We start from the raw sequence: 25,560 nt of genomic DNA on the forward strand, positions 1-25,560 counted from the left end.
TGAACGAATAAGATGTCCAAATTATTCGTCTTGAAATTCCCTTCGTTTATGTGATCAGATTTTGGCCTTAGAATCTAGATCTTGTGGTTCTAACGAAAAGGAACATAAGAACAACAAAAGAAAAGAAAAAAGGGGGCAGCTCACGTACGTACGGGGACAGGGAACAGATGACTTCGCTGCCTCGCTGGGCTCGTTCGTGAGCCGAGTTCTGCGTGGTCCTTGGCGTCCGTGTGTACGAGCTGAAATCGACGATGAGTTCTACCTTCGGACTTTCTCACTGGTGCGCAGTCGCTCGCCGAAAGATTGTCCCGCGGACGTGCTCACAAACGAAGATGGTGCCGTCGCTGTGGTGCATCATAAATCACGAAACAAAGTCTGAGACGTGCGCAAGGAAGAAATAGGAAGTTTGGAAGACACTAGAGATCAAACCGTGGACTGAGCTCACCGAATTCGACGATATACTGCGGCAGTACCACGGAGTTGCGAGGTCAAATTCGAGCAGCCTGAAGGCTCTCGGTCTGTGTGGTTTGAGGGGAAATGAAGAGGAGGGTGTGGAGCTTAAGTAGGAATAAACGGCGCATCAAATGGTGGCTTAAAACGACCGAAATCAATTGGGGATGAAACGTATGGAAACTGAATATTGAACCGTGCGTGCGTGTCTCCTCAACGTTGTTGAAGACGATGAGGTGTCAGCGGGCCCGGCCTGTCAGAAAAAAAATCGAGGAAAGGAGCAGCGTTGGGATGATGCTTGCCTGGTCCTGCACGTCCTCGCGTGCGAGGCTTAGGCTGCTCATAGTGGATATTAACTTAGACTAGTAACATATGTCATGTTACTAGTCTAAGTTACTATCTTAATAGTGAGTAGTAACTTAGATATGGTGTCATGCAATGTGTCATTAATTATATTGTAGACTCATATTGTTTTGAGATGTGTGATGTTATGGTAACATAGCTAGTTACCACCTTACTCTCTTTCTTTATTTATTAGTATGCCATGTCACCAAAATGCCTTGAGATGTGTGATGTTACTACCTATGTTACTCCCACTATGAGCAGTCTTATGGTGGGCTGACTCAAAAGAGTTGGCTTGGCCAAGCTCCACTCGTTTTCTTGTTTTTTTTCTTTTTTCTTTTTCTTTTACTTTTTTTTTCTGATTTACTCAAACTAAGTCAGAAAAAATACAAATAAAATATCAGCGGATTCCTTATTCAATAAAGAATATTTTGGAACCACTTTTAAATCATTTTGAAAGTAAATAAATTCGGCACATAGGCCTATATGGCTTTATTTGCATTACTTCTGGTTTTAGGTTTCTTTAACAAAATTTAAAATTTCTCTCAAATTTTTCCTAAGGAATGCAAAGATACCATGATGCTTATGAATGCAATGCATGTTTTTTTAAAACTCCATTTTTGGGAAATAGTTTTAAGTAACACCAAATTTTTTATTTCATTGTAAATTTTAAATCAAGACAACCAACCAAGCTTAAATTTTATTTTTATTTCACATTCCAAAATTTTGCAAAATTTTGGGATGTGACATTCAAATAAGTTGATTGGTGTTGGAGACTAGTAAAATGTTCATGCTTATAGTGATGCAAAAGGAAGCTTGTTTAGACTGTGGCATAGACTTTGGCATGTCATGTTGGTTGTTATTCTTATTATATGCTTAGTAGTTATTGTTGTAGCATGACTTGTCTCAAATATCTAAGAGTTCTTAATGCGCCATTGAGAGAATCATGTGTTGTTTCCATCTTACAAAAGCATAATATTGTGGTATTCTCCTTTAATGTTGTTATTGGATCGACTTGGCACATGCTTACACCATGTTATGACTATGAACCAGTCAACTAAAGCCTCTATGATCATTTAGTTTTTGACGTGTAATATCACTTTATGCTTTGATTGATAATGTTTTGTCGCTATGCATGATTATGGCCATTATTGCTCTCTTAGTTGGTCGCTCCCAGTCTTTTGCTAGCATTCGCCTGTACAAAGTATGAGCTCTACTCGTGCATCAAACCATCAATAACCAAATTATATCTATCATGCCTATGTTTAGAGTACTTTGATCCTAGCTCACAATGCTTTTACATTAACTTGATCAAGATTGTGTTGGCTTCATGTCACCTTAAAAATTATTTCGTTATCACTTATCTACTCGAGAACAAGCAGGAGTTAAGCTTGGGGATGCTGATATGTTGCAAACGTATCTATAATTTTTTATGCTCCATGCTTGTTTTATACTAATTTCTATATGTGTCGTCCACACTTCGTGGCACTTTTATACATTTTACGGTACTAACCTATTGACAAGATGCCACAGTGTCAGTTCCCTGTTTCTGCTGTTTTTTTATTTCAGAAAAGTTGTATAGGAAATATTCTCAAAATTGGACGAAACAAAAGCCGAAGTGTCTATTTACCGAAAGGAAGACGGAGTCCATAGGAGAGACGGAGGGGGGCTAGGAGCCGCCTAGGCCATGCCTTGGCGCAGCCCACCCCCTGGCCGCGCCAAGGGGTGGTGTGGGGCCACCTGGCACCCCACCGATCTATCTCCTATGCCTATATAAAGCCTTCGAGTTGAAAACCCTGAATACCAGAGCCTCCATCCACGAAAAGTTCCGTCACCGCCGCCATCGTCCAGACAAGTTTCGGGGGTCAAAAGTTCCTGTTCCGGCACTCTGGCGGGACGGGGATTGACCCCCGGAGCCATCTCCATCGACTCCACCGCCTCCACTTCGACTCATGATGGTTCGTGACTAGTTTCCCCCCTGGACTACGGGTTCTTGGCTGTAGCTAGTTGGTACTCTCTCTCCCATATACTTCAATACAATGATCTCATGAGCTGCCTCATATGATTGAGATCCATATGATGTAATCAGTGTTTTGTTTGTTGGGATCCAATAAATTGTGGAATTGTGATCAAATTGTTATTCATATTATCATACTACTGTTATTTAAGATCTTGCATCCTCTCCGGTACTTGTAGTTACCCTGATCAAGTAGTTGCTTGTAGCTCCAAGAGGAAGTATTTATGCTCGATAGTGGGTTCATGCCTCTAGTTTTCTGGAAGAGTGACAATAACTTCTAAGATTGCAGATGTTTTGTTGCTACTAGGGAGAAAACAACAATATTTTATCCGAGGGTAATTCTTTTGTTTACATTACACACAATGCTTAATGCAATTATCTGTTGCTTGCAACTTAATAATGGAAGAAGTTCGGATGATAACCTGAAGGTGAATTATTAGTCATAGATGTAATTGGATTACGGTCTATGCATTATGTTGTAATGCCCAATTAAATACTACAGTAACCTTTATCTTATCATAGCATGCATTGTCATGCCCTCACAATTATCAATTGCCCAACCGTAATTTTTTCACCCAACACATGTTATTTGGAGAGTTACCACTAGTGTAGATAGCTGGGAACCCCGGTCCTTCTGTCGTCATCATCGCTCTACAGTTAACTCCGCACTAGGATAATTTCTGGTGCCATCTCCTTTGTGCTACTGCTGTTGTGTTACTATTTTTATTGCTCTCATATTACTATTGCTTTCACATCACCTCCGTTGCTAGTGCTTTTCCAGGTGTAGCTAAATTGACAACTCCGGTGTTAAGGGTTATAAGTATTCTTTACCTCCCCTTGTGACCAATCAATAAATTTGGGTTTTACTTCCCTCGAATATTGTTGCGATCCCCTATACTTGTGGGTTATCAGTGACCCACTCGGCATCCAGAGGCTGCCGGACAAGTTCGTCGACTTCGTCGCTGGTAACGAGCCGGCCTTGCTGCATCTGTGGGAGGCTGGCTGCGACTGCTGCCGGTGAATTGTGGACATGCTCTTCAACGCGAACGGCAAGATGTACCTGTAGACCGGCTGGGAGAAGTTCGCGCGCTACCACGATCTCAAAGCCGACCGCGTGCTCATGTTTTCCTACCTTGGCGAGGGCAGCATGAGCGTCAAGGTGTTCGACTAGACGCGTTGCCGCCGGCACTACCACGGCGACAACGCCAAGGAGAACGACGACTGAGTGTTGTTTTTTCGTAGCGATAATAGGCACGGAGGTTTCTAGATGTTCTTCCTCGAAAGGACCAACATGGCTATCATCACCAGCTGGATTTTCCAGTTTGGGTGACTGGGAGTGCCTGGGAGTGTTCTTTCTTGGCAGCGAACACAAATCTGCGATGCCAACACTAGTTAGGTTTTGTTATTTTGCAATGTTTTCATTTGTGTTAACCATGGTTCAAACCATGTATTAGTTTGTGTAAACCATGTTCCAAACTATGTATTAGTTTGTTTAAAACCATGTGCCTAACTATGTGTTAGTTTGTGTAAACCATGTTCCCAATTATGTATTAGTTTGTGGAATGTTTCTTCTCTCTATTAAAATAAAAATGCAAAAACAAAACAAAAAAGAGAGTATTTTAATATTTTAAAAAGTTTGGGGCGGCGTTTGGGGGTGCGGCTGAGGAGCGACGTCCGCCAAACGCGACACAAACAAGGACGTCCCCCAAACGCTCGATCCGGCGCCGTTTGGGGCAACCCCATCTCCAGAATTTGGGGGCCCTGGTTCGACTTACAAAATGGGGCTATAATTTTTTTTTTGCAAACTCAATATATAACTAGTAAGATGATATTATACCTTTACCTTATGATATAACATCAGAATGTGCTATTTCATACAATGTTCAGAAGTATATCAAGTATTCATTTTAAGAGACTGAACGAGTAAATATAGCACAAAAGTAATAAACGAACCTCATCCTCTACCAAAAAGCATCATTCGTCTGGTAATTCTTGAAATAAAATCTTCAATCATATCTTTATAATTAATCTTCTCCAAGATATCATTCTCAAGTGCTATTGTCGCCAATCCGCTGAGTCTTTCTTGTGTCATAGTAGAACGCATGTAGGATTTCAGCAGCTTGAGTTTAGAAAAGCTCCTTTCCACAGATGCAACAGTAACTCGAATGGTTAACAAAATTCTGTATGCAATATTAGCAAAAGGATAAAAGGGGCGCTTCTCCAAAAATTTCCGAATATCAAGAGGACCCATAGATTTCTCAAGTAAATCCTTGATAAAAATCAACTCCCTCCACAATACTTCTCCATCAATATCCATGTGTTTTTCATGCGTAAGTGCAGCCTCAAGTTTGACACAAGCATCCTTCAAAATCTCTTCATCCAAGGATCGCATCTTATCTGAAGTAAAGAAGAAACCAAAAGTTTTTTCATATTCCTTGTATTGTAAAAATCTGATGTTAAGTGAAGCAAGAGCTTGATCAACAATAGGCAGCAAATAATTGATCCTAAATGACTCCTCTGCAGAATGTGATTCAGCACTATGTGATTCAGCAGGTACATCAGCTGGGCCCTCATCAAACTGTATTTTTCTTGTAATTTTACGCTTGGTGCAAAAACCTGGATTAATATCCATCTCCATTGCAATTCCTTTAGCAGCTTCCAATGCTTTTGAAAATCCAGTTTCTATATACTTAGTGAAGAAGGAAACCAGCCCCTGTACATACTCAATTGCAATATCAATGAGCATATCCTTTGACTGTAGTTGCTTGCTTACAATATTAATATAAGATAATATTTCATACCAGATGGTTATAAAAACTAAAAACTCAAAGTGACCAAGTTCATTTTCTGTCAAGGATTTAGCTACACTACTTACATGGGATCCTTATCACTTTCAGCCACTTGCAACAAAGCCTCCCTTATATCTGACATTTGGAACCTTATAGCCTTGACACTTTCAACACGACTCTCCCAACGAGTAGCTGACAGTGACTTGAGAGTCAATCATGTTATATTATCTTTAAGAATTTGCCACCTCTTAGTAGAATTAGCAAATGTTGTATAGATGCGTTGTATAATTTAAAAAATCAGTTGCATTACGGCAAGAATTTGCCATATCACATAGTGTCAAATTCAAACTATGACAACCACAAGCTGAATAAGAAGCTCCCGGATTTACATTCAAAAGTCTCCTTTGTACCCCTTGATGTGTTCCTTTCATATTTGCTCTATTATCATATCCCTGTCCTCTCTCACATTGTTTATATCAAGTCCAACCTTCTCCAATTCCTTTTCTAAAACATCAAACAATCCCTTGCCAGTGGTATCATACACATCCAAAAAACCTAAGAAAGATTCTTCGATGCAAACAGAACCTGAAGATGCATCAACATACCTTATTATCAAAGACATATGTTCTTGGTGGCTTACATCAGGAGTACAATCAAGTATAACCGAGAAGTACTTCGCCTTTTTGACATTTTCAATGATTTCAAACCTGATTGCAGTGGCTAGCAAAGTTATCATCTCATTTTGAATGGAAGGACCAAGATAATGATCACGAGTTTTGTCATTGGTAATTCGATCAACATTTCATAACAGGGTCAAATTTAGCCAACATTTGAACCAGTCCTAAGAAATTTCCATTACTGTCTTGGTACACTTGCTATTACTGCCACGAAATGCTATGTTGTGTTCTCTAAGAAAATGTACAATCAAAAGAATCCTGTACATAACTTTTCTCCAATGCTCCCTTTCTTTTTCAAGTTCGCGCTGAGCAACATTATCAATTGTTTGATTGTTCTGCAACCTCATACGCAAGTCATACCATGTACTCATATTTGTGACATGTTCTCTACTAGTTTCATGTTGTTGAAGTCTAATGCTAAGATGTATCCAGTCATTGAAGCCCTCATTTTCCAGCAATCCTCTCACAAGCCCTTTTCTCAATAACTTGCAGCAAAAACAAAATATTTTATCAAGCTCTTTGCTATATACAAGCCATTCTCTATCACACGTTTCTCCGTTTGGGAGAACTCTACTATATGCAGATGCATAAAAACTTCTAGATATTCTGTCTCTAGGACCATGCTTAATAGACTTATCTCTTTTAGGACCCTTTTGCACCAAAATATTAATCATTTTAGTATCAAGACTATCCCAGCATCTTGGATCAAATATATTAGGATGAAAAGATCTATTGGTGTCCTCGCGAACAATACCATCATTACCTTCAACATTTGTATTAGAATCATTGGCTTGAACGCCAATATTAGCATCATGAGTATTAGCATCTTCACCATCAGTATTAGCAACATCTCGTTCATCGCCACTATTACCATCATCGCCTTCATCAAATTCTGCAGTATAATCCTCAACCTCTGCCGCATTATCACCATGACCATCATCAATATTAGCATCAAGAGCTTGATTTTCGGAATTTATTTGAGACTCTTTCAAGAAAAATTTATCTAGAGCACCCTTTTGAGACTGAGCTGCTGCTTCTAATCTCTTCATTTTCTTCTTCTTTTCAGCACCCGATTGACACTTTGTCATTCTCATGATTTGCCCCGTTTCACAAATTAACATATAATTCAACATGCCGTCTAGGTAGGTCGAGTGGACGAGGAGTTGCATGTAGCAGGCTACAAGTCTTGCACTGATCTTACTATCTTACTTACCTTGTGCGATGTGCGTGAAGCCGTGAACAATCAGTCCTCAAGGCCTGATGAAACTGATCGCGGAACGCCGATCGGCAGACAGCAGACCGCCAGACCCAGACTCGGACGGACGAACGGCAAAGTGCGGGATATAGGTTGGAGGATCTGGGATCAAACTAGATGAGGATGGGTATGTTGTATGCACGTCGGCGCACAAACAAGTCTGGGCGAAAACAGAATACGATCGATTCCAGCAAAACCAATCGATCTCGAGAGACGGAACACGATTGAAAACTGATCGATTGTTTCCGTTTTTTCTTCTTCTATGGGAGCTGATCATGGCTGCCTGGCCTACTGGGCTTGGGCCGCACAACCAAACAGAATTTTTTTTTGCCAAACATACCCAACATACTACTGGGCTGCAGGAATTTGGGGCCCCCTGGAAATCGGGGGCCTGGTTCGGTCGATCACTTCGATCTTGCTTATCGACGGGGCTGGTTTTAGGGACGCGGCTGAAGATGCTTTAAGTAGGGCCAATCCAAACAGATTCAACTTTGTCATAGCTCAGACCTCAGAGAACCAAGCATCACATACAATGTGGTTTTATCCCTCACTCAGTCACATCAGATATTGAAAGATCGAGATGTCGCCTAGAGGGGGGGGGGTGAATAGGCAATTAAAAACTCTTGCGAATTTGTCTTGTAAGAATGCGGAATTAAACTATCGTTTAGTTTACAAGCACAAACCCTGAATATGCTAAGCTCAACTAAGTGTAACAATAGCAGCTAGAGCTAAGCAAGATAGGCACAAGATATATGTAGCACAAGTGATAGCAAGATATATGTACTTCAAGCACGATGACTATCACAAGGAAAGAGAGCTCGGGTATTGAAATAACCGAGGCACGCGGAGAGGAGGATGTATTCCCGTGTTCCCTTCCTTTGCAAGAAGGTACGTCACGTTTGGAGGAGTGGAGGTCCCACGAAGGATTCCCCGCGCCACGAAGGCTCACCCTATTCTACGAACCACACCCACGAAGGATAATGGCCCTTTCCTTATGGTTAGCTTTTCCTCCGCTCCGGAGATGGCAAGCTCCACAACCACTTCACAAGATCCACGAAGGAGAAGCCCGGGCCTCTTCACAATCTTCTTGAAAAGATCACCGGAGCACCAACCGCCAAGCCAACTAGGAGGTCTCCCTCCAAGAGTAACAAGCTCACGGTCTCTCACTCGAACTAATCGTGGTGGAGAGCTCAACACTATGCAATGATGCAAAGCAAGAACACTAGAGGTGTTCAAATCCTTCACTCTCAAATCCCACCCAAGCAACAAATGCTAAGATGAGATTAGGTAGGAAGAACAGTGGGGAAAGTCAACAAAAGACTCCAAGATCTAGATCCCAAGAGTTACCCTCACTTAGAGGAGAAATGGATTGGTGGAAGTGTAGATCTAGATCTCCTCTCTTAGATCCCTCAAGAATGAGCAAGAATCATGTGGGGAGACAAGAGAGAAAGCAAGTTCTTCAAATGCAACAATGGAGGTGAGAGAATAGAAGAACTAACTTGCTCAAGGTGGAAGAAGGGCTATTTTTATAGCTAGGGAGCAAATAAAACCGTTGGGGGACAAAGACAGAAAAACGCGCAGTAAAAACGGGCGGAAAAACGCCCCAGGCCGGCGGCCCAGCCGGCTGACCGGATGCTGGGCTGAGGAGGCCGGCCGGGCGTCCGGTCGGGCCGGCCCACCAACCGGGCGGGGCAGCAGGCACGCGGAGAGAGGAAAACGGCCGCGCGGAGGCGAGCCGGCGAGTGGGCCACGCGCCAGGGAGAGGAGATGCCGGGCCGGCGGTGCGTCCGGCTGGGCCGGGGGTGACGCCGGGTGGGCCGGTCGGCGGCCGGCTCCTGGGCCGGACCAGGTCGGGGCGCCTCAGTATGCCGCCCGGTCGGCACGAGCGCCCGGGCCGGTTTCGGCCGGGTGGGCCGGCGTGTGGGCCGGCAGGCCAGTCGGTCGGCCGGCCGCCCCTCCCCTTTTTTTCTTTTTCTTTTTATTCTTTTCTCCTTTTTCCTTTTTCTTTAATAACGAATACTCCCGAACTCCGATTCGAATGAAACCAATTTTGTTGGAAATGTGGAGACTCCTCACAGAACATTTTATATGATTTTAGAGAGGGAGTCTCCCACCGTCAAGAAACGGTGAAGACATCCAAACTCGAAAAACGCAATATAAGATGCATGCGGATTCCGTTTTCGATGAACTTGGGCTTGTTGTAAAGCTAGCAACAAGCTCAAGAACCTGTCACATAGAAACACCAAGAAGCAATAGGGATATGCAAAGTATGGAAAGGATTGAGCTCCCTAAGACGATGTGATCAAGTTACCCAACCGAAAGCCCCTCTTGATAGTGCGGCTATCTATCCTATAATCCGGTCTCCCATCAACCACCTTGAGACCGGTAAAAGGAAAACCTAGCAAGGCCATACCTTTGCCTTGCGCATCCCGCTTGATGTTGCTGATAGCTCTTCAAGCTCCACACAAGCCGGAATGCCTCAACTTGATCACCGTTGCTTCGTGAAGACTCACAAATGCTCCCCCATACACCATGATGGGAAAGCTCCGTTGGTGCACATCTTCACAAGTCCAATATCACCAAATGGACGGCAAGCTTCAAGCATGTGATCCACTTGAGATTCTCATCTTGAACTTGCCCGACTCAACCTTGTATCTTTTCATACTCTATCATACTATCTTGAGGTGTATAAAGAATTCTTCACTTGGAATCAAGCTCTCAAGATCTTGATCATCCATTGCTTATCACATAAGATAGAGTATGGCTAATATTGAATTCCACATAAGAACTCCATCTTCATTTCTTCTTCTTGATCATATCACATATATATATATATATATATATAGGGTTAAACTATTTTGCAACCAGTGCTCAGAATATTATTCTGAGCACCACTGTCCCTATAGGACGCGATTCGACTGGAAAGATAGAACCGGATCGCCTGCCCCACACGCGTGTCCCCAATCAACAACCTCCATACTCTGCCTCTTCCCGATGGAATCCACCGCCGGCCTCACCCGCTCCCCACCGGCGGCCAGGCTCCCGCCGCCCCCGCGCCGCCGGCGACCACTTCCCGCGCGCGCCGCCGGCAACCAACTCCCGAGTGCGCCGTCGGCGACCAACTCCTGCGCGCGCCGCCGGCGACCAACTCCTGCGCGCGCCGCCGGCGACCAACTCCCGCGCGCGCCGCCAGCGACCACTTCCCCCACTGCCGACCAGATCGCTCCTCCGTTGCAGGCAGACCCAAGGCCGCTGGTGCCTGCACTGCCGCTAGCCTCTGCTCTCCATTGCCGCTGCCTGCTCGCTGGTTCCGTTCTCCACCGGCTGCTCCCTCCCTCCATTTTCGATGTCGCGTTTCCCTGGAAACAACCGCTGTTGTGGCGCGTCGCCACAGCCCCGCCAACCCCACGATTCCCGCCTTGATGATTTCGGGCTCCCGAGTCCCGACCCCTTCACCAGTTCTCCTCGGCAAGCTGTTCGCGTCCAAACTGCAGAGCTACAGGTGTATACGACGATACTATGTACACAAGTGCAGCTGTTTTCTTTAAGGCAGCTTAGTTGTTCATCCAATAAGTTCAGAAGATTTAATAGTGGAGGAAATTCTCCATTTGCTTGCACAGGAGGGCTGCGTTGCTCGCGGGGATGGATGTCCGGCCAGCTGGAGGGAAAAGGAATTGGTGTTCAGTTCGCCATCACGCGGCCGCACTTCCTCTGTTTAGCGATGCTGGTTTCTTTCATTTTGTAGTGTTCGTCTTTTACCTGAACTTATGTTTGGTATCAACCAGCACTTTTGATAAGCATCAGCTTGTACTTCCTGTGATACGCATTGCTCAACAATGTGATGTTGTGTCTTGTTTGGAGGACCCGAAAGAGCTACAGCTGATTTTCTTTGCTGGTCTGAGACTTGGAGTGCGATTCACCACATCTTTTGCCAGTGCTTCCTACTCTACTCTCTCTAATGATGTTTTTTTCTGGGAGAATGCACTGTACTGTCGTGCTTTCGATAAGCATAAGGCCTACCTTCCGTTTCTCTGTCTACTGCGATGTGGCGCCACATGTGCATCGTTGTTTTCCTTTTTCCCATCGACTGGCTTCCGTGCGTAGACAGCAATGTTATAGCTGGGGAATTTTCCCTGTTTCTTTTGAAAATGGCCACGCTGGTTCATGCGCTCAGGTTTCACAATTGGGCAGTACAAGCTGATTTTGATGGCAAGTGCAGGTCGCAAAAAGTAGCAGTACAACTAGTTGCAGCTGCGGGAGTCCATGGGTTCCTTCCACTGACTCTGCACTGTACCCTGCATGCTCTATCGGATGCATGCCTGATGCTTCCTCTACGCGGCCACCGCCCCGCTGCCTGATGTTCCCTGGGCTTGGCCAACTGCACCCGTTACTTCCGCGCATGTGAAGTGCTCTGGTGACAGAGCCAGTGTCGCGATCTGAGCTGCGAGCACCGGGTGCATATTGGCGACGCGTGTAGCTCTTGGTGTATTTCCTGGCTCCACTTGTGCTGAATTAGATATCTTGTTGTTCTCTACACGTGAGAGAAAAACGTATTGATTAGTGTAGCCATAGGTCTGACTGCGTGTTCGGTTAATTTAGTTAATTCGATTTGGTTAATAAGGTTTCTTAGTAAATATGGTTTGAATAATTCGATAAATACGGTTTTGTATAAAAATACGATAAAGTTTTGGTAATAACCACAAAATATCGGTTCGGTATGGTTAATAAACCAAACTAACCGAAGTTGACGCGAATTATTGGGTAACACATAAGGTTTATGGACATATATTTCATATTTTTTAATGTTTATGATTAAATGGAATGTTTTGCAAAAGATAGACACAAAATTACAAACAAAGTGCGGCAAAAATAAAAATGGAGTCAAGGTGCTCAAGTAACACAAGCATCTATGCCTTAACAAAGACGCTAAGATGTCTTCTGTGTAGAAACTGAAATTCAAAGCTTATATAAACGTATACTAGGAAGTTCGGCTCTAGGAGATATAATTTGTCTGCTAGCTGGTCTAGTCGGTTTCATTTGGTTTAACCAATTATTACGGTTTTTAACCAAATTAACTGTTATACGTATGGTTAGATATTTTGCTAACTGTAACCTAACTTAAAACTGAAAAGAAATCACAATTTGGTTACGGTTAGGTTTTTTCGGTTCGGTTATGCACAACCGTAGCAATAGGGACTCAGTAATCACAGGCTCATTCATATGCGAAGAGATAGATGGTTCTCGGTTGCAGTTCATGATTCCAAATAATCTTTGCACATGAGATATTCAGATCTCAATTTTTCACAAAAAAGTTGAGTGAAGTACCCTGTTGGAAGTAATTGGAAAAAATATTCTAGCTTTGCTCTATCTTGTCAAAAGTTGTAAAAAATACCATGCGCGATTGGTAGTAAAATCGGGGAGAACACTAGATTAGTTTTGTGAAATAGACTGATGGCCTTGTAGCGCAAAAAAGAATAAAAATCGTACAATTTTTATTATCTCTCAGGAAGTACAAAAAATGATTCCGGGAAGTAGAAGCGGTGACTACCAGAACTACTAGAGGTGAGTATGGGAAGTACAAAGTTTTCAAGACAATCCTCCCGAATAAATTCACATAGCGATGTTGGAAAGTTCAAATATTAAGATCCGCGAAGTGCAGATTCTCTAAAGTTGAGTTTAGGGAAAATTAAAAACCATCATTGTGTCGTTGGTCTGCAGCTCGGGCGCTGCCATGGGCCGATGTTCACCGTTGCATCCCATCTCCGTCTCCCACCTAACCGTTGTCAGCCAAGCGTCCCTCCTAATCACCACCGACCACGCGCCCTGTCAGGCCGCCGCGGACATGCGCCTCGCCGGGCTGCCGCCACCCCTTCGTCTCTTCCTCCCCCCACCCCCCTGATCACTTTGTAAAAGTGACCCTAAAAATAGATAAAATAAGTACGTGCAAGCTGTGAATTGCATATTCTCTAAATATTATTGTTGCGATAATTTAAAATCATCATTCCGAAAACATACACGTTTATTATTTGGATACCACACTAGTTTCAAAAATATTGCCAGGCAGTACAACCACTAAGTTCGAGTAGTACAAGAACATGTCGCTGGAAGTTCATGTTCTCCAGTTTTAAATTACTCCCTCCGATCCGGAAAAAATGTCGGACTCCTAGTGCAGTTCCGTTTTGTAATTAAACCCTTAAAAAAATCTGCATTTATTGCTTGTCCTTGAACTACCATGCATGTAGTGTAGTGCTTGGTATAAGAAGATTCACATGAAGAAGTGCAAGCAATTGCTATAGGGAAGTACACAAATTTGGTATGGAGAAGTGCAGGATATTGTTACCATAAAGCACACAAGTTTAAAAACATTGTCGGTAAGTACACGACAAAGGCCAAGAAGTTCGAGTACTCTGTTTTTAAAACATTATGTTACAAAATATCATGTAACTTTATCATTCTTAAAAGGGATTTCTATTTTCGTGCCCTCGGGTCCTTAGTTGTGCTCAGTTTTCCCCAGCTCCTTAGTTTTTCCTCAGTTTTACCCAAGCGTTTGTCTGAAACCATCACACGTGATGTAACGGCCGGTTGCCCGACGGTTGACCGTTATCTTCCGACTAGTGGGGCCACGTAGAGCCCGCAAAGACACGTCGGACCATCCATCTTTGTTTGACCGTAAGCATCGCCGTATCCCCGACCAAAACGCGAACGAGTGGGGCTTCGGTATATCAAATGACAAGTACGGCCATGACGCCGATACAAGGGGCAATACACGGGTAGGATTAGATTTTTAAACGGAGCTCTACAGCGATGGCACGGAGGAGGTGGCATGCGGGGTGCCGAGATGAGATCGACGTCCACAAAGAACCGCATGAGGCGAGACCGGACGCATTAGATAGATATGAACTAGACGCGTTTAACCATGCAAAGAAGAGAAGAAATGGTCGACGACATCGACGACCACCTCAAAACTTTGACTGACCGTGTCGGACACGAACGCGAGCAATGTAGAGAAAACTAGTGTCTCTCCTTTCGGCGTGTATAGGTGGGTGCTAGGAGAGTGTGGTGGCGAAGGGAAAGACCTCGCGGCGGTCCGTGGCGTCCAGCATAGCGGGTCGGCGTGGCCGTGCCCACGGCGGCGTGCATGCATGATCGGCATTGGCATCGGCATGTACGTTCGGCATTGGCCTCGGCGGTATCTCCGGTGTGTCGGTGATCGAATGAGGGGACGGGATTGAGGGTGCATCCCGACGTTGACCTAGCGGTGGCGGCGAGCATAGCCGTTCGACCATGCCGATATCGGCATCGGCATCGTTTGGAGGCTGTGGTGCTCGAATCAAGTTGGGATTTGTTTCTTGTAGGCCAAAATGAATTTGAAACAAGTTTCATGTTGAAGGTTAGGTAACGAAAGTTTGTAACTATCCCAAAATTATACTAGCGCCATGGTGAGGTTCTTTTTGATAGAGCTATACGGTTGGGCAAACTTTTTGACACTTTTTAGATAGGGTTCCTTGTTGTTACACGTATGGCATAATGTATGGAAAATTTGGGGTCATTTGGAGATGTTCGAAAAAATCACTTTGCTTAAGCGCATGCCGTTTCGTCTCGCTGAAACCAGCTTTTCTAACAAGGTGATTTTTTCTACCTTCTCTAAATAACCTCAAATTTCATACAGCTGATCTTCTATACATAGATAGATAGATTGTTTCATTTTTACATTTTTCGAACTTTTTATTTCCCTTTACAATACCCAATTGATTTTCGGGTCAAAACCTCGAAAAACGAGCATCATGTATGGCATCATTTTCACCCTAAATTTTCTGAAACTTTCCCTTTTAGATATTCCTTGTTGTTATAGGTATGCCATCATGTATGCCAAACTTGGTTAGGTCTCACTCGAAACCAGCTTTTGTAACAAATTAGGTTTTTTCGCGTGAAAAGTAATGGCTACAACAAATTGTTGATGGTTTATCATTTTTTTGCGTGAAAAGTAATGGCTACAACAAATTGTTGATGGTTTATCATTTTTTGCGTGAAAAGTAATGGCTACAACAAATTGTTGATGGTTTATCATTTTTTGCGTGAAAAGTAATGGCAACAACAAATCGGTGATGGTTTATCATATTTTTTGCGTGAAAAGTAATGGCAACAACAAATTGTTGATGGTTTATCATTTTTTGCGTAAAAGTAATGGCTACAACAAATTGTTGATGGTTTATCATTTTTTGCGTGAAAAGTAATGGCAACAACAAATCGGTGATGGTTTATCATTTTTTTGCGTGAAAAGTAATGGCTACAACAAATTGTTGATGGTTTATCATTTTTTGCGTGAAAAGTAATGGCAACAACAAATCGGTGATGGTTTATCATTTTTTTTGCGTGAAAAGTAATGGTAACAACAAATCGGTGATGGTTTATCATTTTTTGCGTGAAAAATAACGCCTAAAACAGTTTATAATTTTTAGCGCGTGAAAAATAATACGGAAAACCGCCCTTCAGCAAGCTAATTAACCGCCAACGAGAGAGAGAGGGGTTATCCTGCCCGTTCCCTATATCATACGATCAACGGTCGGTGGGCACGATCCGCGTGACATGGGCTAGACCAATCGGAGCGATGATGCACGTCTGCGAGAATTTGTGAAGAGAGAGGCAAAACTGAGTACTATCAAGAAACCAAGGGCACCTGAGTAGTAAATAGACTAAGGGATTCAAATATGAGATTTAAAAAATGGAAAATGCTTGTTTTGTACAATGAAACCCATCTTGGCCTACCTCAAACTATTTGCAATACCAATATACATCGAGTGTGAGAATTGTGGCCTCATTTAGACAAAGTATGATTTGGGGGAAGCTGTTTTGGGAAGGGCTTATTGTGGAAAACCATGCACCTTCATAGCTACTAGGTGATTTGAGAAGTGGCAATTTGTGGTAAAACTTGATTTATCTATGATTTATCTATGATTTGAGAAGTGTCAATTTGTGGTAAAGACTCCATGAGTAAGTGCCACTCTTTTTAGGATTTTTTTGCACATTAAATGACTCATTTAACTAGTTAATCCCATTTGTTGACTCTCTCGTTGACCAGCCACTTGAGGGTAAAACTGAGTATATTGCACTAGCCGGTATTAGCACTCGAGGGGAAAATTGAGCACACAAAAAATGCTAGTATAAGACTCGAGGGTATACCTGAGTATATCTAAATTTCCGGGGTTAGACTCGAGGACACGTGCAATTGTTGACGCGTAGACGCGGGTCGCGGTGGAGAAGTCGAGACGTGCAATCGTGGACGCGTGTCGCGTTGCGGAAGTCCAAGACGTGCGGACGTGCACCGTGCACGCGTAGGACGCGGGTCGCATTAACCACCCCTCGCCTTTATAGACGCCTCCTCCCACTCGTCTCTCGTCACTCTCACTCGCTCACGCATCGCCAACTCTCTCCCACGTCCCATCATCTTCTCCAAAGCAAAAACCCTCTCCCTCTCCCTCTTCCTCTTCCTCTTCCTCCGCCGGAGAGATGGACAAGGAGAATGCCAATCCCATCGTCGAGGTTGGCTCGAAGCGCGACGCCTCCATCTTCGGCCCCGTCCCCTCGACGGACGACGCCGCCGCCGCCGCCGCCGGTGCATCGGAGGCTGCCGCCGCCGGTGGCGGCCGGATCCCGGCGGGATGGGACCCCTACGACCCCGTGCCGTACGTCCCGCCCCCGAACCCCTACGACACCTCCCTCGGAGGACCCATGGAACGAGGTAACTACGGTTTGCTTCCTTTTTGTTCCCCATTCCTTTTTGAACCCTATTTTTGCTGGTGTAGATGGATCTGTAGATGGATGAGTATTGGGCTAATATCTCGCGCCGATTTTATTCCATTTTGTTTTGATCACTTCTTGATTTGGGGTTCGGCTGTTCGGTTAATTTATGCAAGTAATATTGGATCTCAATCAGTTAATTTATGCAAGTAATCATGGGATCTCAATCGGTTATTTTATGCACTAATCAAAAGATATCAACCGTTTAATTTTGCAAATAATCTCGAATGTGTTCAAGTTCAGATCTAGTTCAGATCTAGAATCTGTTTCTTTGCCTATGATGAATGGTTGGGCACAAATTTTTACGGGGAGGGTTCAGCGAACCATTGCTGTGTACAAATCTGTTGTGCATGAGCTTTAGTTCGCTTACCCCTTCCCCGTAGATATATAATCATGTCCACTCTAACCGAGGCTGACTCGTTTTTCTTAACTTTGTTATCATGTACGTTAGTCATCGTTGCAACTCATTCACTAGTTTCTGTTTGATATGGATCGGATGTCCGGCAGCGACGTCGGCAGCCGACGAAGAGCGAGGAGGACGTCAAGACTCGCCAGTGCCTGCGGAGGCTGCAGGTCGGCCGATACATCTCCTACTTCGCCAAGGAGGTGTACAGGTGCCCCTTCGCACCGGGAGACTCGGCGCCACGGACTTCAACTGCCTCGTCACGCATGCTGAGAACATCAGCAACACCTTCCCCAAGGTCGGCACGACGGTGAACGTCCACTCCTTCCGCGCCAAGCACGGGGCGCTCGGCATGCACCTCCGCAGCTTGCGGCGGGTGGAGATCTCCGCCGGGCGCATGCCTCCGCTCAAGCCCAAGGCTCCCAAGGGGAGCAAGAGCAACAAGTGGAGGGAGAGCCGGATGGGGTAGGCGGAGTCCTGGACGTGTGCTTGCCGCTGCTGCCTCCTAGTTTGTTGTTGGGATCCCTTTGTTGTTAGCTAGGGATCCCTTGTTGTTATGTTAGTATGATGGTGCTGTGAAGAACCTCGTTACTATGTTGGCTGCCGTGTATGCAGCCTATTATCTATCCATATTATCTAGGGATTATCTATCCCTAGTCTACTATATTTTGTTGGCCGTACTTAGTTTTCTTGATTTACTATGATCGTGAATTTATCGTACATTATCCTGGAGATTTGCTTCTAGATTTAACTACATACATATGAACCGGAGGGAGTACTAGATTTGCTGCCATATTGGGCAAACAACGAGGGCCAAAAGGCACAAATAATTGAAGAAAGTCGAAATGCAAGCTTCTCTAGATTTTATACTAATTTGGTGAAAAGGACGAGAGAGAAAGAGGGGAAAAAGGTGCACTTAATAGGGATGCCAATTTGGGGCCGAGAGAGACAGAACCCAGCTCCTGCTCACGTGCAACCAAACGCTTCTCGTCCTGTCCCACGCGGGCTCTTTCTACCAGCCCCACGCGACGCGGGCCCACACGACTCGGCCCCACAAGACGCGGCCCCACACGTGACGAACGGTCAACTAAACGGGAATCCTGCCGTCTGAGCTGCTTCTGCGGGTTTCAAACAAGGGCTTGGGGAAAACTGAGGAAAAACTAAGGAGCTGGGGAAAACTGAGTACAACTAAGGACCGGAGGGCACGAAAATAGAAATCCCTTCTTAAAATGCCCGAAAGTACACATTTTTGGTTCAAAAAGTTCAGAAAATATTACTAAAAAGAACAACCAATTCGTACAAATAATGTCGTTGAGAAGTGCAAAGTTTCAACATCAGGAAGTACAAGAGATCAGGCTTAGGAAGTATATGTAGTAACATTGGTAAGTACAATAGATCGGTCTTCGGAAGTACACGGTCAAGACGGGTCAGTGCATAAGTTTGTTTTGAGCTATTATAATTTATTAGAATTTTTTATCCCGCGGAAAGTACAACCGCTGATCACTGGAAGTACAAGTAGTGACCACAATAAGTACAAGATGCGAGTACATGTGTAACAAACAAAAAAAAAATCCTTCATCCGCGAGGAAGTTCAAATCCTTGACAATGAGAAGTACAACCGTTCGACACGAGCAATACATCCACTTAATATAGAAAGTACAAGAAACCCGACAAAGTCCAAATGTAGAAAACAAAATAATCCCGTCATCTGCGAGGAAGTACGAGCAGTGATTCCGAGAAGTACAAAGCGGAGACAACAGGAAGTACAAGCGGTAATTACATGAATTAAAAGTGTTCAAAGAAAATACTCCCACATAAGTCCACATAACAAAAAACAATAATAATCCCATCACCCTTAAAGAAGTTCAAATACTTGACAATGAGAAGTACAACCATTTACACGAGCAATACAACCACTTAATATAGGAAGTACAAGAAACCCGGCGAAATCTAAATGTAGAAAAACAAAATAATCCCGTCATCTGTGAGGAAGTACGAGAAGTGATTACGAGAAGTACATGCGGAGACGACAGGAAGTACAAGCGGTAATTACATGAATTAAAAGTGTTCAAAGAAAATACTCCCACATAAGTCCACATAGCAAAAAACAATAATAATCCCATCACCCTTAAAGAATTTCATATACTTGACAATGAGAAGTACAACCATTTGACACGAGCAATACACCCACTTAATATAGGAAGTACAAGAAACCCCGCGAAATCTAAATGTAGAAAAACAAAATAATCCTGTCATCTGCGAGGAAGTACGAGCGGTGATTACGAGAAGTACATGCGGAGACGACAGGAAGTACAAGCGGTAATTACATGAATTAAAAGTGTTCAAAAAAAATACTCCCACATAAGTCCACATAGCAAAAAACAATAATAATCCCATCACCCTTAAAAGAAGTTCATATACTTGACAATGAGAAGTACAACCATTCGACACAAAGTAATACACCCACTTAATATAGGAAGTACAAGAAACCCGACAAAGTCCAAATGTAAAAAAACAAAATAATCCTGTCATCTGCGAGGAAGTGCGAGCAGTGATTCCGAGAAGTACATGCGGAGACAACAGGAAGTACAAGCGGTAATTACATAAAAATACCCCCACATAGGTTCACATAGCAACATTGTGAAGTTCAAATATTAAGATACGGGAAGTGCATAATCTCTTAAATAGAATATGGGGACAATCTAAAATTATCATTTCAAAACACACATGATAGTTTTTGTAAAACACACTAGTATCAAAACATTTCCAGGAAGTACAACCACGAAGGCTAAGAAGTACAAGGACATGTCGCGGGAAGTTCAGATTCGCGTGCGTGTGCTGAGCATTTTGTGTGGTTGTGGACCTCAAACGGACACCGTATGAGAAACTTATAGTCATTTGAATGAACACTTTCGTGAAACAGCGCCGAGAAGTACAACCACATTTCCCTAGAAGTGCAAGTTCGTGTCGAGGGAAGTTCAATGCTCTGTTTTTACGGGGCGGAAATCTATTGTGCAAATCTCATTGATTTGATCACCAAACACTTCAATCATTGTCACCAAAAGCTTTATATGATAGAGTATATGTCTAATTTCATTACCTACAACATTTTACAACAAATAAATGGATCTAATCCACCAAATTCAAATCGTTATCCAACAAAATATACCGGAAACATGATTTCAAAACATTACTTTTAAATCGTTCGAATTTGGCAAAAATGGTACATATGAAAAAGATGCGCCATTTTGACCCCTTTCCAACCGTATATCATTTGCATTGTTTAAGTATACCGCATGGAAATCGTGGGGAAAATCATTCGGTGCCCGTCACATAAAACGGGCGGAGCGTAATTCGAGTTTTGCTCTTAAACTGTAAGGAGTTAGAGAAAATAATTAGAATAAGAAAGTTGCGCCTAGTCCATAGCTTTCCAACGCCATATCATTTGCATCATTCCGACAAACGGTTGAAACAAATCATCCAAATTACCTTCCGCTCGTTTTTAAGTACGTCCGAATTTCGGTATTTTCAAAATTGTTCAAAAACTGTGAGGATTTTTAAAAAACGTAAAACATGAAAAAGTTGCGCAATTTCATTATCTATCCAACGGTATATCATTTGGACATTTTCGATAAGCGATTCGAAAATCAAACTAAAAGTTCGTTTTCTGGCCATATAGAAGCGTTTTCGTATTTTTAAAATTAAATTAAAACCATGTATAATCTGCGAAAGTTATGAACATGAAAAAGTTGCGGTTTTTCATTATCTATCCAACGGTATATCATTTGCACATTTCCGCCAAATGGTTGAGAAAATCGTAGTATAAACAGTTGCTTTCAAGAAAATGGGAAGTTCAGGTAAGTGCCGACAGAAAGGTCAACCCTCTTATCCAGGAAGTTCAACCTTGTGTCCAGAGAAGTTCAAGTCGGTGCTCAGAATATTATTCTGCAACCGGTTGCAGAATAGTGCTGGTATACATATATACATATATATATATATATATATATATATATATATATATATATCGACGCGGATTTGCTACCATGGTGGCTAGCTATGCACCCACCATTAGCCATTGGATATAGTGTGCAAGCAAATCAATGGATCAAGATTCCTATGTCTAGAAGTGGAGTGAGCTAACGTTAATATTTTGGCTGTTACAGCCGTTAGCTTGCTGGCCGATGTGGAATTTTGTATTCTACAATGTAGAATATGAGCAACGGTTGAAGTGCAACTCCGACTGTAATACAAAAATAAATACATTTCAAAATACACATGAGTTGTACGTTTGTTTCTACACTTTCATATACAGTCAGCAGCAACTGCTTTGTTCAAGACAATAACTCAGCACCAACTTTGTTTGCATAGCTAATCTTTAGTTTACATAGCTAATCTTACATTCGGCACCCACTGCTTTGTTCAAGACAATAACTCAAGAGACTATTGCAAAAGAACTCAGAAGAAGAAAAAAAGGTATATACAGTGTAAATTCAATTGTTAACCGAACCTCTGTGTCGATGGATGTGGGCGATCAGTCTAAAAGGTTTGTATCTTACTTGTCTAAATCTGGTGATTGTTAATCTTAAATTAGTGTGTATTGTCATATTGTATGCTACAATCTGTGAATCCCATGCATGACAATCTACGTTTGAGAATACGTTTGAGAATACACATGATGCTTGCGTTGGTTTTTACACTCTGAGTGTTGTATTACAGTCGAAAATACGTTTGAAACTACCATGCTGGTGACACGGTCCTGTTGAGTATTGTATTACAATCGAAAATACGTTTGAAACTACGATGGATCCTTGTCTACCAGGAGAAGGCTCACAAGTCACGATCTTCTCTAGCATAAGCAGGTTCCTGATCATGATCAGCTCCATGCTGGCATCAGCAGCAACAGAGGCGTCCTTTGCATGCTTTTTCACGGTGGTTGTGGTTCCGTTGTTTGTGAGTATTTCCCTTGCTGGTTGACCACCATAACAGAAAGCATGATGATCATGCGTTTGGACCATGAAAACTGCAACTCGATTTAACTCGTCGTTTCACTGGAAAGTGGTTCATCTGCTTTTTTTAGTGGTTCAGTAGTTGGGATGGACAAAATGTTGATTCTGATTGATGCTTGGTCATGTGTTTTCCCTGCATAGCATAAGAGGTTAAAAACATAGTTATTTTGGTTTCGGTTTGATCAACCTGAAACATCAAATCCATGTATACATCAAATTAACCCCACAACTTAACAGAGAAAGGTTAGAAAGAAAATGCAAACTGCAAATCAGAAAAAAAGGACAGGAAGTATATCAGTATCACCAAGGCAAGAGCATCAGGGAAAAGAAAAACACTTTCATCATAGCAAACTGATGGATGGATAAAATCCAGTGACGAAACTTACTGCCCAGTCATGCAGCCTAGTGGCACTTGCCGTATTTCTTTGTTTCTTTCATCCATGGCAGAATATTTTTCCGGTCTAGGAGCATAATAACTTGGCAGATTTGAACGAACTTACCAAAAAATTGCTGCTCGGTGTTTGGTGGCTCCTCTGCACCATCGGGCTGATGGATGTACTGGCAGTGAAGAGGAGCCCAACGCTTAGCCCTTGCGGCAAGTGGTCGGTGTTCGATCGGGAAGAACAGCTACGGAAAAACGGCACCAGCACTAGCTCCACCCGATCTGCTACTGCACTGCGCCGACGCCGTTCTGGTCTTCTTCTCCGACTCTTGCGTTTCGCCGGCGACCTGGGATACCATCGTACAGCACCTCGAGTCTACCAGAGAGCCAAGGTTTTCTCCGTATGTTCAGCTCGTATGAACTTGCCGTGGACGAGATCATCACAGACATCGATGTGAAGCCAGAAAATGGAGCTCCCCATCACAATCACATCCTCGAAAAACCACCGTACCGAGCAGCAAGATACCAGACTCCACCACGGCACCTCGGGTCCACCGCTGCACTGGACTACCGGGCTCGCCTGACCTCCACCGACGGGAACTGCAGCGTTGCCTGCCGGCAGGCCATACTCCTCCACCATGCGTGGCTGCGCTGAGGGCCACAGACCGTCCGGCGGCACGCATGACTATGGACCAGCGGTGGGGAGGGAAAAGTGGATGGATGGGGAAGGTGGAGTTGGGTACACGGTGAAGAATGGCTATGGCGGACAAGCAACTACATTTGAGGATTAAACCATCTCACTTTCTCACGATGGTTGAGCTTGGCTAGCCTAGACAATGATCTTGAAGACAAAAAGGTGGTATAACTATGAGCCAGCTGCTTGCTAATCCACTAGGGACGCTAAATGGAGTGGAAGACATCTAATATACACTTTGATTTACACTTCAAATGAAGCACCGGGGTTGGGAGTTGGGACTGACATGCAAAAGGTGTGATACATGTCGATTTGTATTTCATAATGCTGTACACTTTGCATAGCGGTAGTTTCTACTTTGGTAGCTGAGCATCATGTGTATTGCAAAGTGTATTGCAAGTAATGGTGTGGTTTCAAAATTTGAAAACTGTGCTCATGGACAGCTTTGTGGGAGACGCCGTTAGTGTGCTGCCCTTTAGAAATTGTGATCTCAAGTGTACATGTGGTAAAGTATGCTGTATATCCAACGGCTGGTGGGGTGTGCACAGCTAGCCACCATGGTAGCCCACTATTTTGGATATATATATATATATATATATATATATATATATATATGGGAAATAGTGGGCTACCATGGTGCATAGCTATGCACACCAATCCAACCATTAGATCATCTATAGGGAGCACAAAGAGAGCACACGGTGTTAGTCCATTACACATGCATGGCATGATCCTCCGTTATATTCAAATCACTTCCATCCATTTGATTCATGATTGCAATATTATTTTTTATTGAGACCATCCCATAGCTGGCATAGGCTGCCGACGATAATTTCACTTCCCTTTTGATACCAAAACAACAAGCCATTTGTAAAGAAACCTAATAAAATAAGTACATCCATGGAACGTTTCTACCACATTTTGATACCAAAACAACAAGGCATATGCGCTGGAAGGAAAACACGTAGGCACCTGACCATGGAACGTTTCTACCACATTTTGATACCAAAACAACAAGGCATATGTGCTGGAAGGAAAACACGTACGCACCTGACCATGGAATGTTTCTACCACATTTTGTACCAAAATGACAACCAAAATGAGACACACATTCCGAACCAATTTGACAACGGAGGAACGGTACGGTCCATTACAAAACAACAATTTGCCATGGTATGGTCGGTTTTTATTATTCAGCGTCCAGCTAGCAAAGTGAGAAAATCCATGGTTGCCCATTAGGCCAAGGTTTTGAATGGTAAGAAGAAAAAAGGAGTCGCCCCCCAAAACACACACATGATTTATGCAATTCAATAGCCATTTACCCATTTTCTCTCGTTTTCATCCAATAGCAATGAGCAGCCTAAGCACATGTGCGGCAGATTCAGACGCTAGCTTCGACAACATGCCGGATGACATCGTTTACGTCGTTCTTGGGGCCGTAGCGGCTTCGCTAGGTTCCCATCAGATTTTCTATCCGCTACCATGGTGTAAGTCATCGGTGCTTTATTCATCTCCTCACGGCCAGTCCACAATTCTATCCGCTCTGCTGCTTGCCATTGAAGCCTCCCATGTGCCATGTACGAATGTATCGGTTCATCTTGTTTGATCCATCACCACTGGCTTTCACATATTCTTGTTGTTTTCAATCCATCATCGATCTGTGGTACATTTGACTTGTGTGGATCGATGCAGTGCCTGGCAAAGCACGCGGCATGCACCGACTGCGGTGCGAGCCGCTCGACCAAGT

At 43.4% G+C, this 25,560-nt stretch overlaps 1 pseudogene; it reads right to left on the minus strand.

The window, feature by feature from the left end:
• Window positions 1–4,763: 4,763 nt before the first annotated feature.
• Window positions 4,764–7,363, minus strand: LOC124671788 (annotated as a pseudogene).
• Between the last annotated feature and the right edge of the window lie 18,197 nt (window positions 7,364–25,560).

Source organism: Lolium rigidum, chromosome 7, assembly GCF_022539505.1.
Source record: "Lolium rigidum isolate FL_2022 chromosome 7, APGP_CSIRO_Lrig_0.1, whole genome shotgun sequence".
Taxonomy (NCBI): domain Eukaryota; kingdom Viridiplantae; phylum Streptophyta; class Magnoliopsida; order Poales; family Poaceae; genus Lolium; species Lolium rigidum.